Here is a 25399-nt window from a genome sequence, read left to right as displayed (position 1 = left end):
AAACTTACAAAGGAAAAGGTAATGTGCTATGTAAGTTTACTTTTTCTCTTTCTTTAACTGAAAGAGAAGGAAAAAGGGAAGGGAGAGTACACAAAGCTCTTCAGGTAAGCATTGCAGGTTACTTCTACAAACCTGGGGAGATAAAACATCCCCACTTATTAAGACTAATCTCGTATCTGTGTTAGGAATACATTTAAGGTATCTAGTCATGGTTTCAGTCCTTCTTTGTCTCCAAATCAGTTAGGGAACAATTTAGCTGTCACACACTGGGACACAGTTCATTTCTAAATGTTCTTTATTTTGTAAAATTTTAGCCAAAGAAATTGGGAAGAAAATACTGTCTATGAAATATTATTATAAAATGATACCCTTATTTGCTAAAACCAGAACTATTTTTGTAGGCTGAAGCTGTCCCTTAAAGAGGTAGCCATCCAGCTATACTTTTGGATTTTCCATCTTCCTTGGAATAGGCAGACTTAAAAAAAACTAAACTAAACCCACCTAGAGGAAGGAAAAAAACCTCCCAACAACACAAAACCTTGATGAAAAGTTTTATTAGGTCCCCCTTGGATCTGACAACTAATCTCAGAAAAGTTTGCATTGTCATGTTTTTAATCATCTGAATTTTTCACTACATCACTGACTGTATAGAACATACGTTGTGCTCTACCTTCCCACTTCTGACACATGAAATTAAAAGAGAGAAATGAATTTGCAAAGGACCATGATGCAAAAGGATTCTCATTCTTCTATAGATGTATGAACCCACTATATATAACGAATGGCTGTCTGGAACCCAAAGATATCCATGACAAATTTCCCCCAGACTCATGACTCCAGCCAGGCAGTGCACAGCTCCTGGATTTAGAGAGCAGTGAAGAAGGCCTCTGTGACACATAAAAGAGGCAGTTTCTATCAGGTATCACATTATAAGATCAAGTGCCTAAGTCCTTGGCTAGTGCTTTAGTACCTGTAAAATCCCACTTTTCATTTTACTTTTCTTGAAGTGAGATAAGTCTCTTTTAGTAACACCTCCTAGTCAGGTCTGAGAAGTAGGTCCTGTGCGACTCGCTACTGCATTCATGTAGGTGTGTTGTCAGGTGAGAACTGAAGTTTTAGGGGGGTTCTTCATATCACTCAACACCTTCACTACATTAACCTGAAATCCAAAGACTAAGCCTCATTTAAAAGTAGTAAGCTTTGTGTACACATAAAATTACTTTGTCTATTTTGGAGAAGCTAACATGTTTTTATCCCACTATGGAAATGAATGCTTTGTTATGTTGTGTCTCAGAATTCCAATTTTTCACAGTGAGGTTTTAGCTAGGTACTTAAAGGCACTGGAAATCTCTCATTTACAGGCAAGAGAGAACTTCATATAAATTACGACTTTAGTCAGGATAGTTTGTGTTCTGGATGTCAATGAAGGGCACAAGGGGGAAAGGACTGAGTGGAACCGGGAGCTTATGTGAATGACTTCAAGCCTCTGGGTGAGCTCAGGGCAGACCCTGTGCCTATGAAATCATTTTCTATTGTTAGCCTGTACAAAATGTTTGACTGTAAGACCAGAGGGGAAGTAGGCTGGTTTTGTGCCAGACTACTGTTATGAGAACAGTGTATGACTGCTGCACTGCACATACAGAACAAAGAATTGCAGATTTATTTTTTCTTTTCTGTGAGAGTTAGCTTAATAACCATTACTGTGGTTTTCTACAACAAATCAGCAGAAAAGCCTTGTGTTCAGGTGGATGTGTTTCTCATTCATTAGAGAAGGCAAACCTTGACTCTTTGTGTACTGGGGGTGAAAGGAGAGTTATTTTCTACCCTTGGAAAGGTGACCTGCCCCAGAATATCTCAGCTGAGATTTGCTGCCCTGGCTTTGTACGAGCCTTTACCTTTACATGCACAATAACCTTGGTTATCCACCCTGGTGAATAAGAAAAATGTTTCTGCACACGAAACTCACATATAGCTGGGGTTTGCTCTGAGAGAATCAATGCAATCTGAGTACATAATGGGGGTGGGGGGAGGGATTACAAAAAGAAAACACTTTTAGAATTGTGTCTAGTAATAAACAATGATATCCCTATATGCCTTTAAACATTCTATGATCCCATGTCTCAGTAAGCTCTGCAGTACAGTGTTCTAGTAAGAATGAGTAATAAATTAATATAAATGTTAACTTAAAATAATTTTATTTTAATACATAAAATGCATTCCTTTCAATCCCTGCATTTTGGCATTATCATCTGAGTGTGATTCATCAGTTGAGTCGTATTTCTGCTTTACTAGTTGTAATAACTACTCAGGTTGGGAATCTTAGTTTTAGATATTGATGGACAGGCCATTTCATTTTAGATCCAAGTTACACTTTCTTCTTACTGTCTTTAGATATGAAGGAGTAAAGCTATAAAAATAGAAAGTACTTTTCACAGGTCATTTGATTCAGCTTTGTAGAAAAGAGTGTTGTGATATCGATCATGTCAGGATCTCTTCCTCTGCTCTAACCAGACCAGTTTAACGTTAATTACAGAGCATTTAAAAGTCATCTGTTTAAAGGGGAATAGCTCAGAGGAAGGCCAGATGAAAAAACTTAATAAAGTGTTATCTGAGTTGACGTGTATTTTGAACAGCGAAGTGTATTATCAACCTTGAATATGATTCACACTCTGTCAGCATGCTCAGGAAGTAGTAGGTTCTTTTGCAGCAAAAATAAAATGAATGCTACTTTGAATTTGAAATAAATACATAAAACAAGCATCCTAAAACATAAGGAAGTTGTCACTGTCAAAAGTCATGAAGTGAGTTAGTGTAAAGGAGACTCTAAATAGTTTTGCTCCTTTCCTGAGGGCTTACTGATATTAATTATCAGGAGTCTGCAGGAATCTGTATATTCCTATGAAACAATAAAGACAAGGAATATTGACTCTGAAATAAATAGTTTCATTAAGTAAATGCCTCTAGGTAAAAATATGCTCTGTGAAATAGAACTCTCTTAAAGTCCTATATATGCTTGTGCTGCCACTGCTCCTAAACTGTGGTTATGTGAGTGCTTTCAAAGAGGTAAAGTATAGGTCAGTAAATAAATACAGCATATCTAGTATGTTAAGATTTTTTTTTAGTTAGATTAAACTGACAATTAAGGACATAGGCTTTTCTTGTAGATGTCACCCGAAACTAAAACTTTTTGTTGCTATAAACAAGCAATGCTACAGCTTGTACTAAGAACTCCTCAACTTGGTAACTGTTTTACTTAGCTGAAATCATAGAGACCTTTTAAAATCCATTAAGTGCTTGCCAAATTCTGAATAAACAATATTCATAGACACCTTTTAATAATTCGGGTTGCTCATCACAGTAATCGCATGTGTTGGTAAGGGCCAAATATAGTGATAAATTGACTTGTAAATTACTCTTAGTAACTTGACTCTTTGCATCGGGTGAATGGATAAATAGATCATATCTAGGTAAATTTCATTTGGTCTCTGTATTTGCAAGTGTATGGTCAGCCTGACTTATTCTGGCAAGTAAATATTAGTTTATACTTAACGGTGAAAGTCTTGATTTATCTTTACTGCTATTCTTTTCATGAGAAAACAAGTGATGCAGGTTTTGTTGACAAAGTCTCAAATATCAGCTCTGATAATTTTTATGGGTTAGCACATAAAATAATGAATTTACTGTAAAATTCCATCAGAACAGGTTTGAATTCATTTTTTTAGAGAGGTTATACAAGCTCTAATCTCTCCAAAGAATCACAGAGTATCTAGAGTTGGAAGGAACATTCAGTAAAACTCCCTGCTCCTCAGGGGAGTAGCTTACCTTTTTTATGCAGTTCTACTCTCATACTTAGGGGTCTTACTGAACACAAGACACTTCATAAATAGGACAAACATTCCATTTGGTTGGTTAATAACTATGGATCACCTCTATATAAAGAGGTCTTCATCTTAAAAGGGTGTTTGAAGTCCTCTGGATAACCAGTAATGAAAAATTTGGTGGTTTTCTTCTATCTTTTAATTATTATTATATTTTTCATTCTATCAAACTAGATGATGGGAAAGCACTTACCAGTCTCCCAACAGTTTTTCAAAATGTTTTTGTTCTGTTTGATGACTGATGTCCTTCGGTATCAAGGGTTCTGCTGAGAAAACAACATGTTTGGTTGAAGATAATGTAACGAGAAAACAGTGGCACATAAAAAGTAATACACAACAGGGTGAAAACTTTGCACAATGTCCCTATGAAGTAAGACAGCAATACATGTTATTTTCATGAGATCATTGTTTTGGAAAATTAAAAATTGTAATTGAGGATATAAAATAAAGAAAAAAAATTACTATTATTGGCAGAGTTAGAAGAGTCACTCCATGATTAATTTTAGTGTCACTGGAACTCACCTTTTAGATCCTTCAATCCTACTCAATCTTCACCGAGTGCAGTTCTTTCTAATATCAAAGCATGAACAAATGGATCCTCTCTATTTATAGTGTACCTGTGGTATTCCAAAAGATGTATTTTCAATAGCTTACTTTTTATGTTACAGATCTAATCAGGAGCCCTCTGTAAACATAGTAATCAGTCATTTTGAAAGAAGCAATGAAAGAAGAAGTAGAGCCATGAAGATGATCAGAGGACTGGAGCACCTCTTCTATGAAGACAGGCTAACAAAATTGGGAATGTTCAGCCTGGAGAAGAGAAGTTACCAGGGAGATCTTATTGTGTCCTTCTGGTACCTAAAGAGATCTTATAAGAAAACTGGAGAGGGACTTTTTACAAAAGTATGTAGTGATAGGACAAGGGGGAATGGCTTCTGAATGGAAGAGGGTAAGTTGGGGTTGGATATTAGGAGGAAATTCTTTATTGTGAGGGTTTTGAGGGAACTGAAACAGGATGCCCAGAGGAGTTGTGGATGCCCCGTCCCTGGAAGTGTTCAAGGCCATGTTGGATGAGGCTTTGACCAACCTGGTCTAGTGGAAGGTGTCTCTGCCCATGTCAGGAGAGTTGGAACTAGATGATTTTTAAGATCCCTTCCAAACCAAGCCATTCTATGAATCTATAAAGTCCCCAAAGTCCTCTCAGCACTATAAGTAAAAGGCATCATCAGCTGGCCATCAGCCCAATATCAAGATATCAGGGACATGTCAGAACAGGCTCTCAGTCTGAAGGTGAGACTGGCACCTGAAGGGGATATTTTTACAAATGCTGAGTTGACAGAGGGCAGCATAATATGTTTGATATTCAGATATTTCCTATTAATGGAGCAGGGACTTTGGTATTGCACACACCATTCTGCTCAACCTCATCAAGATGCATTTTTTCTGCTTGAATGGAAGGTCACAGCAAGGTATATTTTATAAAGAAAAGCTTATAAGATTGAAATGAAAATTGAATTCTTACAGGGGAAAGATTTTAACAATAAAAGCTGTAAAAGTCTCCTGAAAGTGAGATTCAGTCCAATCTGACACAATAAATTGTTTTACTGTAGAACAGAGTCCCACTAACAAGTATAGATTACATGTGTAAGACCCAGTTTTGCCTGCAGCTAATGTACCTAGAAGATGTATTAACTGTGCAGCTCTCCTGTTTGCAGGCAGTAGAAAGAATTTTGTTCTATTTAAGTATGGGGGAAAATGGAAAAGAATATGAACACTAAAGCTTAAAGACAGACAAATATTCAAAATATTTAACACCAGTAACTGACTTAATGTTCCAAATAGTATAAGGAGGCTACATCCTTACCTACAAGTAAAATATGTGTTATTATTTACTCGAATAAAAAGGAATTACATTAGCCACTGATATTAAAATGCCAGACGGGGGAAAAGGAGGTGTGCTCTGTATTCTGCAGCATGCCTCCTTGGAACTGTTAGTACTTCATGCTGTAACAAGCTGAAAATGAAGTGCAAACTCATCAGTGCTGAAGGATGGACATCTTTAGCTTAATCACTGATTATATTTGTTGCCTTATGAATTTGTAAAAGAAGTGTAGCAAATCTATTGCTATGCTGAGTAGTCGGGAGCCCCAGTTCCTTTTCTCAAATTTGTAGCTCTGCTGTATGAAAAACAGAAACCCCACTTTTCCCTGCTGGTGGTTTGAATTGCTCTAATTTGTTCTGGTAATGGCTCCAGATGTCACAGCATAAAAGGAAGCCCAACCCAGCAAAAAAGATTGCCATTCTGACCTTCTATTGAATTCTAGAGCTCTTGCCCTTTTTTGTCTTCTGAACAAACCCTGCACTCACAAACATGCTGAATGGAGTGGAAAAAGCAGCTTGACTCCTGTGAAAGAAGTTACAAGCAGAGCTGAGATGGCCGCTTGCCACTTTCCCTGTCAGGGTGACATCTGCCACTGTTTGCTGAGCTTCTCTTTTGGGGGCAAAATGAACCTTCACCCCAGCAGGGCTGACCCTCTCCCCCACCCATGCACCTTTGTTGCTGCTTCTTTTTTTTTCCAGAAACAATTTTATTTTTTCTTCAGCTTTTTGAGCCAATCTTTTATGAGAGATGACAGTTATATCTTTTGGGGCTTTTACTTCTTCACCAAGATCCTGATACTGTTTGTTTTCTCATACAATAAACATTTAGTTTATTATATTTACCACTCTATTTGTCTTGGCAAAACAGGTCAGCAACATAAATCAAAATTAATACAGACAGATGTCTCCTTGCATTGATAACAGTCCACTTACATGATACAGGCAGTCAAGTTCCACATGATTCATGCATCTTAGCATTTAAACCATATTTTTGCTTAACTGATCTTTGCCATGTTCAAAATAATCTGTGTGAAATTCTGTTTTGCTGTTTGCAGGAAGAGGTAACAAATCTTAGCAGTATTGATTTTTGCATGCAAATAGTTCATATATATATTTGCACATGGATATGCATTTGTGTGTGTCTATAGATTTCCAAGGTCTTGGCACTTATTTTACCTCTGTATCTCCCATTGCTACATGAAGCTGTTTATATTTAGTGAGTGCAGAAAAAAAGGAATAACCACAAGAGAGGAGACCAAGTGATAGTCAAAGATACAATGTGCAAATCACCCATAAGAACATTTTAGAAGCAGACTATAACCCTTGCTCATGCTAATTCATATTTCCTCAGTTAGAGAAACCCAACAAACATGTATAGTACTTTATGATTATATTCAGCAAGTAGAATTACATGAACAGGTATTTTGTTCAGTATAAAGGATTCAAGTGGAAAACCTTTGTTTATGCTGAAATAAAAAGTAAGACAGAATTAGAGACTAAAGTTAAAGCAGGCTAAAAATATAAAGGATTTTAGAATATTGACATTAGAATGTCTTGTCTTGGACATCAAAATAGAGTTTAGAACTGACTGTTAAATTCTTTTGATCTTCCCCATGAGATTTCCCATAGGATACACAGGGAAGGAGAAAACTCTCCACTATAGAAGAAATGTGGAGTTTATTTTATATTTGTCTTTTCAACTTTACATCTATCTTCATGCCTTTATTCTTTATATCTATATCACTGCATGTTTTTAATAAATTTTATAAACACTGAATGAAATCGTTAGTTTCATTAGCCTAGATCACTCCTTTTGGGCTTGCTTTCAATTTACACAGAAAAAGCAATTAAATATTCACATATGGAGTTGTTCTTTGGTTTCCTTTCTTGTTTTAAAATGGAATTCACATTAAAAGTATGTCAATTAGAAGGTTTCTTCTTTGGATCAAACTCACAATGGAAAGATCAGACAATGTAGAAAACTGGGACAAACTTAGTTATTCACTCATCTCCCTAACAATGATTTAGTTCAAAAAGACCCACCATCTACTGAAACCCAGAATAAGAGTTTGGCTATTTCATCTTATATCTGATATGACCTTTAGTCAATTAGCAAAGCAAGTTTCCTTTTCTTTACAGAGTATTGGTGTATATTGGTAATTATTTCTTTGTTTGACTTCTGTTAGAAACACATAAGTGTTGAATTCCAGTATTCTTTCATCAGAATAATTTTTATTTTTACAATTCAGAAAACATGGTTGGCTGTACATAAATGTGAAATATTGTCAGAAAAACAAAGCTTCATGAAATGACACAAAAAAATAAGAAAAGAAAAAAAAGAAAGGAAAAAAACCACAGCAAATAAGATACTTTCTGGGCCAACAGTCCTTCTCCAAGGACTCATGCTGAGATTTCTATCCAACTGCTTTCTTTTTTTCTCCCTCCATTCTTTCTTATTTATCATCAGTCCACCTCTTCTTTTTGTTCTTTGCAGCAGTAACTGACTTTCACCAGCACTAGCAAGTTGAGGTCACTAAAACAAGTGCCTGTATCCTGCTAGAATTGATCACTGATCTGGGAGTATGACACACATATGACAGAGCAAGGTTACTCAACTTCTTTCCCTCCATTTTTCATTTCTATGCAGGTAGCTACAACTTCAAGGTTCTTCCTCCCAACCTGTCATGTTGTTTCTTATTATACTGCCACATGAAAAATAGAGAGTACTCTAACCTTTATGAGATATCATCTCCTAAGTATTTCTCTGCTAACAGTTTGGAAATACATTCTCCACTCAAAAAAAAAGTGTCACTGACACACACTATTTCAAAAATACAGGGTTGGGGTTTTCTTGAGTAACAAGTGCTATTATGGGGAAAAACTGCAAAGAAAGAAAGAAGCCAACTCATTATGAATAACCTATTAAATCTTAATGAAAATACATTGTAGAGGAGTCATGTATCTCCTGGGATGACATAAATAATAATTCAAAGTGAAGTAAAAATTCACTCAAACACCTATGACAGTAACTTTTGTTGATGTAAAGCACTTTAGGAGATTCCATAAGTGTCATTAGGCTATTTATCTTTGAGCAAAAAAAGTATTTGGGAGTATTGTGAGATCTTTTGTTTAAAATGGATAAACTAGTATATTAAAAATAAGCCTCATTCTCTGGCATCACTTCTCCACTCTCAAATGTTTAATGTAAAAATAGATGTATTTTTTTGAATATATGAAGCAAGCTTCCCAGTTTTTTTCTTTTGTTTGGTTGACTTGACATTCTGTGTAGGAGTGAATGGTACATTCATTGACAGGTTCCTAAAACTGCAATTTCTATCTAATGGCAAGGGTCTGAAGCCTCAGGAATGTTTTTATATTAATCCTAATCCAGAAGTGAAATAAATTCTATTAAGGAAGACAAATTATTGATTGTTCTATTTCACTGATTTTCAGAAACAAAGATCGGATGTAAAGATAAAACTTGAGGTTAGCCCCTGCTAGACTGTCTTCATGATCTAGCAAAAATAGAGAACATTGCTGGTTTTATAATCAAGTCACAATGTGAACTGAGTTTCAAATGAGGTCCAGCTGCTGTAGTCACTAGTGCAAATCAAAATCACTGTCTTTATACCAGTTTTGGTGCCAGGCTATCTGATGTTGATGAGAGCTTACAAAAGCATAAGAACAAGGAGAAAAACCCCACATTTTAAAGCCAATGACATAAGGTTTATAAGATTTCAGAGAAGTATAGAGAAATAAATTTTAAAAGAAAGGCTACTTCCTTCCACATTTCATTCAACTGGTTTAAAATCTAGCGAATAATGAAAATATGTTCATCCATGCAGTATAAATCAATCTTTAACTGTTGGATAATAGGTAGAAAGATTGGCTAAGGACAATTATTACATTGTTGAAAACTGACTTTTAGAACAAATTGTTCTGACAGCCTTTTGATATTAAAAAACATGATGTTAGAGATAACCTTATATCCTAGAACACTGGAATCTTAGAAAATAAAGCCAGGATAGACCTTAAGGCATCATTAGATCATTTCTTTACCAGAAGGCAAAATCAGCTGAACTTAAAACATTGCTGACAGATGTTTCAATAGTCTGATCTAAAAGCCAAATGTTATTACCCATCTTCCCGCCTGCATCTAGACCTCCATCACTCTCAATTTTATTCTTTATTCTATATCACATTGTAAACTCCTGTATATATCACCCTTAACTTAATGCTTACCAGTTTATAACAAAGAAATAACACTTACCTATTCTCATTGTTACATTTTTCTCCTGATATTTATCCTCATGCTGTCTCATGTAGAATGACATTATTTTTTTATCCTACCTATATCACAGGGAATACTTTATCCCATTCCTTCATGCCTTTCTTTTTCTTTTTTCCTATGTTCTTAGCAGATTTCACTGTTTCAAAAAGTCACAGACTGCCCTTTCATGATTAAGTTTTTCTTTGTTGAACACCACAGTAACTGGGTAGGCCTTTCAAAATATTCTGCATGCTGAGCTTTTCCTCAGTTCTGTGAAAGTGCAGCCTTATCCATAGCATAATTTTATTACCTAGGCGGTTAAACAACATTCAGATGTAATGATTTATATCTATCTCTATCTGTTTTCTTGAAATCTTACCCTCATTTTGATCTTCCAATTTCTTTTAAAAAACTTGGATTTTCTCTCCATTCAAGAGTCTGACCCCAATATTTTCTCTCAAACATATTTTGCCACACTGCTAGCTTATATCTAAATAATTGTATTGTTTATCCCTGAGACTGTATGAATGACAAAACTTGATATTAGTTTGGTGAAGTTCCCATAACAAACAGAAAAATACATTTTGCTTTATATGTAAAAATATTATGCTGTAATTAAGACAAAATGATACAACTAAATTGGTTATGATAAACTACAGATAAAAAAGGTTCAGGTTTTTGAATGTGTGTAGTTATAAGAAAGCAAATATACCTAAGTGACCATGTCTTTGGTGAAAGAGATCTGTAGCTCATAGAAACAGGATGCACACATGAAGATTTTCATATTTGTTTCTGTAGGCTTATCACGAGTGTATAATTTCTGATAGTTCTGCCTTTAGGTAACAATATACCCAAGAATGTCATCACAGACTTATCATTTGCTGTGTTTCTCTCTAAATTTGTAAACCTGCTCCAGTATTACTATGAAAATATTGTCCCTTGCCCCTCCCTCTCCACAACATCCTTTGTATTCCCTAACAAAGACACCATCATTTCAAAACACCAGCAATTCCCACTGCAAGATGAATGGCTTACAAAATGAATAGAAATTATGTGAAAGTTTTTGCTTGAGAAATTTTTGTGAAAAGATGAGTCTGTCAAACCTGGAATGTTTTGAAGAGATATGTATTTCAATATATACTGTCATTGGAAACTTACTGAGGATTAAGGACCACCTTTCCTCCTCAAAGAGGCTTCCTCTATCATTAGTTTCATATTAAGGACCCTTTGGATCACAAACTATAGTCTAAAAGTGGAACATTGTGCCTGGTTTACTTCTACTGATGAATTTCTTCCTTCTCCTGCTGCTCTTTGAAATATCAGAACATGACCAATTCCAACAGTGTGCAAAACAGAAATGGAAAAAGAATTAATGGGATAAAGTTATAAACGTTTGAAGACACAACCTACTCTGTAGACAATAAATGAGAGCATTCTAGCAACCTTGGAAAGAGTGTCATAGTAAATGACACATAAAATGATAATCACCAAGTACCATGTGTACAATAAACATCAGGAGGAAAAATTAGAGAAAAAAAACACCCTAGAACTGTAGACACCAGGTAAATTAAGTAACAATAAAAAAAGGTTCATTGAAGTCTAAGGCACTGTTAACAGGGTTAGAATATTAGTTGTATGCTTGGCTAGGTTATCTTAGAAGTAAATAAAAATACTGCCACAAGAAAAAATCTTCATACAAGTAGATAAAAGAACATAAATCATCTTAATATTTTGAATTATTTATATTTGTCTCCATCATCATCACCATCATCATGGCTAGGCTTCACGAATGAAGATTTGAGAAGGGCTCTACCCATGCTTGCTACAAGCATGCTGATATTTGTCTAATAAGAAAAAAAAAGGAAAAAAATTGCTGTTCTTTGAGGAACTAAATGGTAGCTCACTAATAAAAGATGACATTGTAACTATCATGTAGTTTTGTGTAAAGCAGAACTATACATCAATTTGGAATGTCAGTGTTAAAGTCACTACCCCCAGCAGTAATATAAATAATCAAACCACCTCATCAGTTTTTCTTCTGTGAGCATGAAATAAAATTACTGAAGCTTGAAATGAATTATTTATCTTAGAAGATGGCAATAGCGGTAACACCAACAGTTATAGGAAAGGAAATAAAAACTTCTGTTTTAATAATTTTGTGGTTAAACATAGCATCGTGTCCTGCTGCCTTGTGCCCCTCCTCTCTGACCCTGGGGAAGAAAAACTGTCATGTCAGGGGCAGTGAATGTGGCACAAACCTACCCTTTCCCCACCTCTCTCTGCATTTTTCCCCTTCCCGAAGGGCTGCCTGCTGTGTCATTGTTCTACCATCCACCTGCAGGCCAGATCCTTTTGCAGGAGGAACAAACTGGGAGGCAGGAAGGCCCTGCTTGGAGCAGAAGCAGGGACCAGCAGCCATTCCCTCAATCTGAGGATTCATGTTTTACTGATAGATGCCTCTTTTTTACTTCAAAAAAAGAGATCCTGCATAGAGTAGGGATCTATGCGTGAACATATGGGTCTTGGAAGCGCTAACTTTTTTTCTTTTCTTTTTCTTTTTTTTTTTTAATCAGAAGTCCTGTTTTACCTCTGTGTTGGCAATTTAAGAGACTTTCAATTATTCTCATCAGAGTGTTCACCCATGCAGCTTCAATGAGTAAAATAACTCGGTCTAAGAATGTTTTTTTTTTCTGATGGATGTTGTGGTTAAGAGGACATGACAGTGAGCTGCAAGAGTCATTATCTATTAATTTTGCTGGTTTATTTTAGTAAGCAATTTATAGCTTTTCCAGAATGTCTTTTACATTTTCCGCTCGTTAATTGAGTCCCATTTATACTATTTCTTTTGCATTAAAAGATGTATTGCACTATTTAAAGTCTTAATTTAGCCCATATGTCAAAACTATATCTAACTGAGCCACTTAGAGCACTTTTGTATGAATTACATTATGTATGCCTTTCCCTTTTTGTCTTTTTTATCCTTGCAGTTTCAGTTTCCTTATTAGAAGGCAGGAAGAGAGCAAATAAAATATAAGTATAATAAGCAGCAATATTACAACACAAACTTGGGACTAACAAGTCAAGTTCAAGCTATAGAAGATATTTTAAGTGCCTGAAAAAAGGTAGTCTAAAACCTTGCAAAAAAGTACAAGTGAGGTTCTCCCATATAAACTGGGTAAACTCCAATGCTTTAATATGTTACATGGATACTTTTACTGTGGGTTTTTTTTTGTTTGTTTTTTTTTTCCAGACAGTAGCATATAGTTTTGAAACTTGTAATCCTAGCATTTTCATTTATATGTTTTCCTAATCTGTGTACCTGAACTTTTACTGCTATCTTTAGCAAAAAGATGGTGCATACTTTCCCAAGAAAATATCTTCTTTATAGGGAGCCCCTGGTGGTCTAGTGGTAAGGGCGCGGCGCTGTCACTGCCGAGACCCGGGTTCGATTCCCGGTCAGGGCCACTCCCCAGGTCAGATGGAGCTCGTTAGCCTTAAAGGCAACCCATCTACGTCCTAAGGACCTCGCTGCCACTGTCCAAACTCGCTTGGCCCCGGCAGATGAACCTTAGGATTAAAGGGTGGGCTCAGTTCCACGCACACTGTGTCTCACCTAAAAAAAAAAAAATCCAATGCGCAGGCTGGAAGGTGTAAAGACCTTCCCTGGAACGTCACTCACGAAGGCTGGTCATTATTATTATCTTCTTTATAAATCAGTGTTAGGAGAACAAAAAAAAGAAAAAAAAAAAAAAGGGAGGATCGAGATGGACCATTATCAGAACGTCTTTATCAAAGCTCACCTAGACTTCCAGCTTTTGACAGTATCTAGGAAAAGCTCTAGGGGAAAAAGACCAAAACGAAACAACAACCATCCCCATCCTTTGATGGGGAGGCCAGGACACACATTTAACAGGGTTGGGTTTTATTTCTGAAAACTTGTCTGAAGGTTTTTTATGTGTATTTGTTTTCTGGCAAGTAATTTCTTCCTGTTTCTTATAATATCTGCCTAAGCTGTAGGCTAGATACTTTACAGATTTAAATTTATATACCTTTCCTTTAATGTCTCCATTGAACATCCCATTGATTACAAAACACTATATTTACAACAAGGTACACAAAACATCGTTCTTTTCCTTGGTTGGCTAGCAGCAGTCAGTGACATCTCCCTTTGGGAGTAGTACCTTTGTACTGTTCAAATGTGCAGATAACTTAGATGCTGATATTGATGTTCACAGTAATGATGTTTGTCATCTGCTCCAGTGCAGATGTGAGAAACTCTTTCTCACTTAGCACTACATAATAAGGTGTCACTCTCACAGTTTTTTATCCTTCTTTCTTTATTCAGAGATTTTGGTGAACTTTTATTCTACTTTATCTTTTTATGAGCAAAGTATGAGTTTTTTAGATTACTTAAGGCATGTGTTATATTTTTTTGGGTCTCAATTAATATTAATCAAGACAGTTTTCCCCCCTTAAAATTGTGAGTATTTACAACAGGGACTTACTTTTCTTTCCACACTATTTTTGTGATAATATATTGCATATTGTAAGATACAATATTACCAGCGGTTATAATAATGATCTTTAACATCTGTTCTAAGCAAATACCAACTGTTCCTTAATTTGATGCCATATTTAAAGACAATTACTTGCTTTCAGCCTTCCAATTTAATTTCAAGTCATATTTCATATCAATGTATTTTCTCTCACCTTGGCTAAATTTGATAGAGCAAATAGCAATCCTTGTTATCTTCTTCCATCAACTACTTTCTTTCAAGCCTGAGGAACAAAACCCAAAACAATCACAGCATATTACCTCTTTACCTTGAGCAAGATTTTGGATGGAGTAGAATTTAGTACATATCTGTACTGATGTGTAATACCTAGTAGTATTGCTGTTCTCTAGTAACTACTTCCCACAAGATCTGAGTATTCTTTCATTTTTTTTTTTATTTATTTTTGTTATACTTCAGAAGACCACGTGTTTTAGGCCAGGCACCTTGTCCCAGTTTAAATGAGACAAGGGTCTTTTGCTGAGGATGGATTAGGAGGAAGAGACCCAAACTTCTCTTTCCAAGTAATTATAAATCCAAAATTAAGAGGCTTTGATTGAAGGAAAACAAAGTATGGAAAAGGGAAAATAACAGCCCTTTATTAAAGGTATGTGTGTATTAACAGGAACAAAAAAAAAAAAACAAGTAAAATAACTAAGCAATACTCTTATACCCACCAATAATCCCCTTTAAGAACAAAACCGATAAACCGGCAAGAAGAAAATCAAACAGTTCAATTTTTTTGCACCCTTTGGTGCAGTTCCAACCACAGTCAGCAGGGGGCGCCGTCGGGTCACTGGAGATGCAAAATTTCTAATGTCCTGTATCATTCACCAGGTGGCGCTGTTGGGTCACTGAAGGTGCAAAAACTTGTAGTGTCCTATTGTAGTCACCAGGTGGCGCTGTTGGATCACTGGAGGAAGCAGAACTTGTAATGTCCAGTGCCCGTCACCAGGCAGCGCTATGGAATCCCTAGTCACCGCCCGTGGGATGGGGAAAAAAACCAAAACAGTACTCTCCAGGTACAAACTAAAAACCAAAAAAAAACTCGGTTCCCCTTCCTTTCCACACTGGGGAAGGAGAGAGAGAGAGAGAGGGACTGGGGGGGGGGAAGGGGGAAGGAAAAGAAAAAAAACAGCAATAAAACAGAAAGTTCTCCCAATGGAAGAAAACTCACAAACTTCAGCTGATTAGGATTAGTGTTAAGCAGGGCCTGCAGCCAGCAACAGCTGAGAAGAGAACAGCAACAAACTCCACTCCGACAGGAAGAAAAGAAGCAAACTAGGCAGCTCTGCAGCTTACCGCAGGTCCTCGCCTCACTGGCCCACACACACCAGCCACACCTTCCTTCCCCACCTCCTTCCAGCCCCACACACCAGCTCCCCCTCAACTCTTCCCCCTTTGTTGTCAAGGAGACTAATCTCTCGGCTATTACTGAGCCAGGCCGATTCTTTTGTTCACCTAATGGGCAATATACAGAGCACACACACACACGGCAGGGGGAAGGGGAAGAAAAAATTCTTTGCTAAAATCAGAACTATGACACTCCTTTATGATACTTTTTTGGAAACTACTCCAACCCCTGGACTGCTAATGTACCTTCTCCAAAAGCAAGAAATAGAACAATTCTGAACCCAAATCTTCAATGTTATGGGTCAGATAGTAAATTATCAGTTATCAGTTTTCAAATATTAGAACTTTACTGGTGTTATTTGCTCAGATCCTATATTTCTCTTCATTTTTTTTTAAGAAGTGCAGTTCAACCAGTCCTTGTGCCTTGCTCAGAATCTTCTCCCACTGTAGTAGAGGGAATTATGACACATGTTTTCAGCTTACTCTGTGGAAAGGCTTTAGTTATTCAGGCCAATGCGAAGTATTACCACCTTTTGAAAAACCTGATTTCTCTTCCAGATCTACCCTGCTCTGAAGGAAATAATTCTTCCATTTCTTTGTCTTCAAGATAACGTTGGAGAAATCTGAAACCACTGAAGGATTTGATCAAGCTCTTGATTAGAATAGTTCAGAATAGGAAGTGAGAATCATATTACCCCAGAATCCCTTACTACCTCCTTTTGCTACCTTTCAGGATCAGGTTAACATTAACAACTGTTGAAAACTGGCCCATATACTAGCTAGACCTCAGTCTCATCCCATGTGGCTATTCCAGCGTTCCTGCAATGCCATCTGCACTGATACTGCATCTATTCCAACTTTCTGCTGAACATAGGTTAAATACCCTTGAAAGTCATGGTTATAAACATTCTCAGAAGAAACTATGGTCATGCAAAAATATCTTTAAGGATTATTAGTTATTCCTGTTACATTTATTGCAGTTTACGTAAAGAAGGCCTGCATTTGCATTAAGTGAATATGAATATCATATCTCGTAAGTACTGGAGCAATAGGTTGATGCAAAATATTGGTTGAAAATTGGCATAACTGAGCAATATAGTAGAAATGCAGTTAAATACATTTTATGTGTATAAAGCACCTAAAAAACTTTTTTTTTCCTTTAAGACAAGGAAAGTAATTTGCATTAATTAAGAATTGAATTCAAAGCAGGCACAGATACAAAATTTTTTTACTTTTAAAAATATCCATGAAAATCTAAACTTCTAGTTTTCATTTGTACTTGTAGCTAAAACTTCTTAAATGGCAATACACAGAAGTTGAGGTCTCAGAACTTTTTTTTCATGTTTCTGATCTACTAGAGTCACTGAACAGAATATTCAAATTCTTATGGAAATATATGGTTTTGGAAAATCTCTAGTTTTTCAGCCTCACAGGCACTGGTAAATTCAGAGATGAAAATTTTTTTGCCTTGGAAGTGCTCTGGTATAAACATACAAATTTTTGCAAGTTTTATTTTTATTATTGAAAGAAAAATCCATTTTCTGTTATTTTTCTGATGTTTAAAATTAACAGATCATATACAGATGATGATGAATTATTGTTTTCAACGTATGAATATCAGGTAACACTTAAAAGGATCATCAGAACCTCTGATTTTTAACTGAAGTATTTAGGGTACATATATTTTTGGACAAAGAAACTGTATTGTCTGCATGCGCTGTATGTAACACAATGAAAATACTATTTGAGTCTCCTAGATATTACTGTGCATAATATGAAAAACTAATAGTACCATTAACCTAGTGGGGCAGCACTTCAGAATAAATTTATTTCTTCAGCAATGCCCTTATTTTTTTACACAATTATATTTCTAGTAGTTTGAAGGTTTTATGAAATAAAATCAAGTGGAAGAGATGTAATATGAAAGAGTGAATTGGTTTGTGACATTGCATTTGCCTCAGAAGCAAAAAGGGCAGAAACTCAAATACAACTAAAAATGAAATGTCTTCGCATTGAACTAGAGAAAATGATTATTATAACTTATAATATTCTTGTGTTAATTTTATTAATTACAAATTATATTTTGAACAGCTGTACATTCCCTTTCAATATCTTTTATTTTAAGAATGATTGTAAAACTTTATGTCTAAAAAAACTACTAAGCTATAATTTGTAAATATTATGTTATGTGACATTAAAATCCCAAGATGAGAAGGCCTTACTATCTTGTTGGATTAATCTTAGGGTTTTATTGCAAACTCTGTTTCTCCTTTTGTTGAACATGGTCTTTTTAAAAGAGTCCTTATGGTATATAATACTCTATATACCCATTGTAGCTGGTTAGTCAGATAAATTGAGAAAAAATAATATGTGATGTTTGGATCAGAGGTTCTTTGGGCACTCAAAGAAAAAATTAACTAATTTCCTCGGGAAATATCATATACTACACTAGAAATTTATTAATTTATTGTGTTAAATATTTGATTGCTCATGTTTCTACAAATGTACGTTCCAGAAAGTTTTATGATCCAGGAAAAATTGTCAATTTATACTTTAGTCAACTGACATGATACATTGTTTTCATATCAGTTTTTGAGAACTTGGTTTATTGCTTATAATAATAAAATTGAAGTTATTAAATTGATGGAACTTACTTTTACTTATTCTGATAACTGAACATACAAATTATATGCTTTGATTCATTCTTTGCTTTTATTAATAATTTTAATATAATTTATAATTTTTTTATAAATTCATAAATTATTACCCATAAACATTTTTTTTGTTTGAAAATCCTCAAAACGTCATGCTATAGGGCAAGCATTAACTCATTTAATGAACAAAGAATCTCAAATTCCAAAGCACTGTGGTACATGCACACTTGTGCTACCTGTTTGATGCATCTAATTTGAAGAATAGTTTGCTTAGATTCCTCTGAATTAATTGGTCCCAAATATTTTTATAAGCAACCAACACATTATCTTAAAAATCAAGATGTTTTTATTCCAGTTTAAATCTTGAGTCAAATGAAATAACAACTAATATTACTACAATTACCATGTTAATAAATTCAAAATTCATAATAGTTCAAATAGTTCAAAATATAGATAATTAAGATTAATAAATTCAAGTTTCCTGGTATGCTCTCCTTTTTTTTTGGATGAAGTGTTAACCCTGTCTAGTGTCCTATTGAGTTCTGAGATCAGTACTTTCAGTTTGGGTGGAGGAAAATTGTACATTGGATCTTCACTTTCTGTAGTCCTTCACTGGAAGTAGTTAACTTTAGACATCTTCCCCCTCATTGCCTGAGGCCATTTTCTTTTTATTTGTAGTACCTTGGTCTACAGGATCATTTTACATCTAAATGCAGCATGTATGACATGTTTTAAATGTTTACCCCAGTTAACAGGTTACATTCTTCTCATAAATAGTGGTGTGTCACCTACACTACTACACCATGGCCATAATTTTAAGGCCTCTGCACTTACCCTGTGCCTCCTCTCTGCTGCATTTGACTCCAGGGTCGTAGATAGCCCATTCTACATGAAAAACAGTTGCAGAATATGAGTAGCAAGCAGCTACCAAAATACATATATAACTATAAACACAAATGCATATGTATACATAGTTACACAATATTAAAAAGCTAAACAAAGAGAAAACAAAATTAGATAATTATTAAACTGATCATTGGTAAACTTCTTTTATGACTAAACCACTTAAAAAAAAGATCTTCAGAGATAAATCCAGACAAAGCATGGTAAGTCTTAGAGTATGTGTTTTTTCCTCAACACAAAACCCTTAGCTCATTAAAAGTGACGTCATCATTCGACCAAGCTTGAAGGCTGACCTTGCTTTCTTGAAAGAGGTGGTCCTAAGAAGACAAAGTCCATTTATAGAATCACCGACTGACTAATTATTCTAAAGTCAGACAATAGATCATTGACAATGTAAATCCGATAATCTGATTGTCTTTGTAGACTCCAGCATAGTAGATTTTTGTAATTTTTGTTGTTGTTGTTTGTTTTTGGTTTTGTTTTTGTTTCTGTGTTACTTAATATAGAATCATGTGAGACACTATGTAGAAATTATTCTCTGCACGTCAGGCCTGGAGCATTCTTTTAATACAGAATTCACAGCAGCATACGCCATTTCATTTTGTTTTCTGTAGCATAGTTTAAACTAACAAGTTGTAAATCCTGAAATTGCTATCTTCTTCATTACTAATACCATCCATATTGATGATAGTAAAGTCCTGGACTATTATTTGAATTTAAGAATGTACTTCATTAGGAAACTACAATTCTATAGAGATGGTAAAATGGAGATAGCAATGGTGGAAGAAATCAAATTGGCAAGTCTATATAATGTAGTACAGAACTGTATATCTATAGGTACACTGTTTATCAAATTTAGCAATTCCTTTAGATATATATACACTTTAGATATTCCTCTTCATACCAGTTTCAGGGACCTTTCATACTTTGGCCAGGTAACCTCCATCACTAGAGAATCCTCCACAGCATATGGGGTCCCTGGATGCCAGGGAACAATTAGCTTTCCAGCACATATAAAAATCATAGAAACCGAGATGAGAGATGAGATAAAGAGCTATACTAACCACTACCCCAGTGTGTGTCATTTTATTTTAAAGTACATCACTTTTATGAGATTACATATAATCACATAAGATCAGAAGTGCAACCAGGCAGATAAACACTGTCTTTTGTTACCTTTAGTATACTTGTACCTATGAAAGAAACTACACATATGTTATCCACAGATTATAGTTTCTAAACTTCTAACTCAGTTTTCCTCTATCACATGCATTTTTGCACAGTTTTATGGTGCAAACTTTCAGATTTCCAATCTGCATCTGGATAGAGGCATGGTATTAAAAAAACACGATACAGAGAAAAATTTTTTCTAATGGTCAAATCTACTCTTTTAGGGTTGCGATTTAAGTATGATTTTAATTTGTCATGTTGAAATTAAAGGATGAATAACAGTAATAAATTACAGACCAATACTAAGGAAAGTTATGCCAGTTATTTTCTTAAGTGAATACTGAAAAATGTTTCATTTTTTCCACATGAAATAAAGAACAAACATCTTAGTTTTCATAGCAATAATAATATGAATGCTACTTTTGGAGCCCCTGGTGGTCTAGTGGTTAAGGGCGCGGCGCTGTCACTGGCGAGGCCCAGGTTCAATTCCCAGTCAGGGCCACTCCCGGGCAGGTGGAGCTCGTTAACCCTTAAAGGCAACCCATCTACATCCTAAGGACCTCGCTGCCACTGTCCAAGCTCGCTTGGCCCCGGCAGATGAACCTTAGGATTAAAGGGTGGGCTCAGTTCCGTGCACACTGTGTCTCACCTTAAAAATCCAATGCGCAGGCTAGAAGGTATAAAGACCTTCCCCAGATCTTCGCTCGCGAAGACTGGCCATTACTTGTAAGCTCTCTAACCAAAAGTCAAATTTGAGACTGGGTCTAAAATAAACTTTGAAAACTCTAGGAAATTTGAATAAATAACATTTTGCACTTTAGGAAGTAAGTCATCTGGACAAGGTAAAAAATAGAAACTAGATCTTTAGTGTTTTGTACCAAATAACAAAATTCAAGTGCCCTGTTGCATCTTCGCTAGATTTAGCTTCCTGAATCCCTAAACACTCTGAAGAGTACGGTCATCCAATAATAGTTCCTTCTTCTATCAATATTCTTCTCTGTGTGAAACCCCAAAGCCTTGCCATTTAGGCGGGATTTTGGTTGGCTCTTGAAGGCAGTAGCCTGACTGCTGCACAAGCTGTTCTCCATCTTTCTGCGGGTGAGCTGGCCAGCACCCAAGGTAGGGCTGACCTTGCTCCTGGGCTACTCACATCTTCATCTGTCTGGGGCCTTGCTGTGTTTCACACAGGTTGCTCTCCCCTTTCTTCTGGCTGCTAGAATAACTGGTCCTCCATCTGGCTAGTGTCCAAACCAATCCAGTCACAGTTTCTCCATCTGCTTTATTCTTGGAAAGATGAACTCGATATTTTAATTCAGAATAGTAATTCTCTTCCTACCCTCTTTCCCCAGCCTACTTACGGCATCTACATATACTTAATTTTGACCATATTTCTTCATAACTGTGAAGAGGAGATCTGGTTGTTTCTCTCTCTTTCAATAATTTTTTTTTCCTTTGATTCTTTTGTATTCTCCAATAGTTGGCAGGTTTCTTCAATACTGTGAAATTGTCATTCTCAAGATCACTTCTGCATCATTTCATACTTTTCCTGTTTATTCTATCCTGCTTATTCTATCCTGTTTTGCAATAGCAGTGCCACTCCAAAAAGTAGAAAGTTTAACATCTCTATTTTATAGTTTTACTGTATTTTAATTGTCCTTTTGGTATATCACTATCAACTACATATATATATCCATTTTTTTCTCTCCAGTAGGTGAAGACTAACACAAATTCATAAAAATTAATTCTGTATTAAATTTTTGTATTTTTAGTACCAAAGAATAAAACATATACAGAGATGATGATTTTAAAAATAAGAGCCTCTGTGAATATTTTCAGCTTGCTGTAAAATATCTGAAAAGCTAGGCTGATTTTTCTCCTCAGATTTTATCGCACAAGGTCTTGTTGGTTGCCACTGACTCTGACTCTTAGAGGTCAATGTGTTTCCATGCTGTTAGTCATGCTGTAGCATTCGTGTCAGAGGCTTCAGCTGGTCTAACTGGCACATTCTATACAGCAGTCAATGAAGCTATAAAAGTTTGCATTTGCCCATCCTGCTCATAGATCAGATAGAAATACTTTACAAGCAGCAGTTAATCAGTACTGCCTGCACTGTCTTTGATGTTTAAAGATCATAGAATAGAATCATAGAATAGAATATGACTATATAGAATGTTTTGGGTTGGAAGGGACCTTAAGGGTCACCTAGTTCCAGCTCCCCTGACACAGGCAGGGAAACCTTTCACTAAATCAGGTTGCTCAGAGCCCTGTCTAACCTGGTCTTGAACACTTTCAAGGATGGGACATCCACACCTGCTCTGGGCAATTTGTTTCAGTGTCTCACCACCCTCGCAGTAAAGAATTAAATCCTAATATTTAATCTAAGTCTACCTTCTTTCAGTTTAAAGCCATTACTTCCCCTTGCTGCCTGTCCCTGCCCCAGGAGAAAGGTCTCGGCTCTTGCTGCAGTCTGAGGTCTGCACTGCAGACTCTCAGCAGCTCGGTTTGGATGGAGGCATCGGCCTAACACCAGGGTAGACGGTGCAGGCACCCCAATAACAAACTCCTGTAAGTAAAAACAAACGAAAACAAGCTAGCACAAATGTCTTTATAATCACAATTGCGGTTAAATTGTTGTGTCCAGAATGTAACTGTGAACTCTGTATTAAATTCAGTTGTGTCAAGAGTCTACCTCTGAACCTTGACGTAAAAAAAAAAAAAAAAAAAAAAGGGGTTTTGGTATTGGTGCCGAACAAAGCAAGGTTCTTCTCATTTAAGTTTTGCTGACTTAAAACTTTTTTCTCATGTTGTAACACAAAAGCTCAGTTTTTTCGTTCTAAAAAATCAGAGAGCTCCAAAAAGTTACCTTACTGATTTCCTCTATCTCCTACCTAGAAATTAAATCAATGTAGATATATAGGTTGGTCCATGGAACATAGAGTGAGGGTACCTTGTCATATGCATCCTTTTCAGCAGATATTTACAAAAAACAGACAAACAAACAAAAAAATTAGTTTTTAACTTTTTATAATTGTCTTCGAACTATAACTTAGGTTTTGCTTGTGGCACATGGGATGAAATGTTGACATTATGAAATTCTTCAAATGGGAATCTTTTATTTTATTTTGTTCTGTTTGATTTCATTCATTTTTTAGAATGGAAATGTCATAGGGATTAGTTAAAAAGCAAAAACAAAACTAAAACCAAAACACATTGACATTTCTGAAATTGGAATATTTCATTTAGTTTTGTTGAACTAATCCAACAGGGATATTTTTCTGTCACTGAAATTTCAGCATAAATGTATTTTCCAAATTAGGTTGACCCAGCCTGCCCTGTACCAGCTCTTGCACTAATTTCTACATTACTTTTTAAACTGAGAGATTTTAATGCAGCAGAATAATGGGCTGATCAGGCACAGCTATAGATTTTGTCTTCATAAACTTGCATTTAATATTTCTAATATTTATTTTACCTCCATGTTTCTTTTTTTCTACATGTAAATGAGTATGCTAAGACTTATATAGCTACTTATCATAGAAGTAGAATAGCTCTCTAACATTTGTTGCCAACTGATCACGTATGTGAAAAAGTGTATGAGGGTTATGTAGACAAATGGAAAGAAATATTTGTCTTGAATTCTTCAACATATTTTGTAATTCACTATGGAATTCTGACTTGCACTACATATGATCTGTATCTCATAGTAGCTACTGTCTCTCTGTAGGAGACAGGTGGGAGAATATGAACTAGTTACTTACAGATATCAACCCAATTCAGGATCTTAGGATTTAATCAGCAGCAGGAAGCTTTAGGCTAAAGACAGAGATGAGATGACATCCCCAATTTCATTCCGTGTATAACTAAACAGTGTTTGATAACAAAAGAATAAGAGTACTCCATTCCTTCAGGGAATCATCTTGAAGATTTTCCTGCCCTGAATATGTTCTTATTGATTGTATCTTTTGATGGGAATATAAACAGAGGGGAAAAAAGATAACAGGTGTCTGCATTTTATTTTCCAAACAGAATGAATTCTATCATAACAGTGTTCACTGATAAAAGAAAAGGAAAGGGAAAAGGAAAAAAAGGAAACTTCTTTGGAAAGGTCTGATTACTGTGTGATATTCAGTTTCTTTTAATGAATGGTTATGCATCATTTCCACAGAATTTTCACACATGACTCTAAGTACACAATTAATTATAATGTGTCTCAATTCATTAAAACCCTTTCCCCTCTGGAAAAAAATAGAAATCATAACATAGGAAGAAAAAAATGCACAAGATTATCATTAAATATTGTTTAAAAAAAAAAAAGAAAAAAGAAAAAAGAAAAAAGAAAAAAGAAAAAGAGTTTTTTAAACTAATTCCATATAATTCTATGAAAAAAGTCTCACTACTATTGTAGATTAATCTATGCATGTTTGTATTTATAGTGACTCATGTAGTTCTACCTTCTCTTCCACAAACCATGATTTGTAAGATATTTTAACAGGACTGGAGTTCTAGTTGCAGTATTATTAAAGAAGAAAGAGAAACCTTTTTTTTTAATTCTTTGATTCACTATAGTATATTTATTTTGTATAGTGATGAGAGACTACTCAGGAATGAAAAAAAAGGTTATTGTTTTTCAGTCTATGCAGCCCTCCAAGTCCCACTTCTCTTTGCTTTCTTGGTTCCACTTGGCTCCTTTTGGAGCTGTGCCTCCCTTAAGTAGTTATAGGTAAGACTAGCTCTGGG

The 25399-nt window shown here is 35.5% G+C and overlaps 1 protein-coding gene across 4 annotated transcripts in view; it reads left to right on the top strand.

Moving 5' to 3' along the window:
* CDH19 (cadherin 19) overlaps positions 1–25399 on the top strand; it is a 115451-nt gene that overhangs the window by 16739 nt on the left and 73313 nt on the right. Inside the window, exons 2-3 of one of the 4 annotated variants that reach the window (XM_050323388.1) lie at positions 4547–4827; positions 23061–23227. The exons of 2 other annotated variants lie outside the window; for them this stretch is intronic. The gene's annotated coding sequence lies outside the window, so the exon portion shown is untranslated. Of the gene's footprint in view, positions 1–4546; positions 4828–23060; positions 23228–25399 lie in introns of those variants that run through there. One more of the 4 variants, XM_050323401.1, reaches the window with a different exon arrangement.

This window comes from Myiozetetes cayanensis, unplaced genomic scaffold (assembly GCF_022539395.1).
Source record: "Myiozetetes cayanensis isolate MyiCay16 unplaced genomic scaffold, myiCay2020 scf1, whole genome shotgun sequence".
Classification (NCBI taxonomy): Eukaryota; Metazoa; Chordata; class Aves; order Passeriformes; family Tyrannidae; genus Myiozetetes; species Myiozetetes cayanensis.
This window is presented reverse-complemented; position numbering and strand designations above follow the sequence as displayed.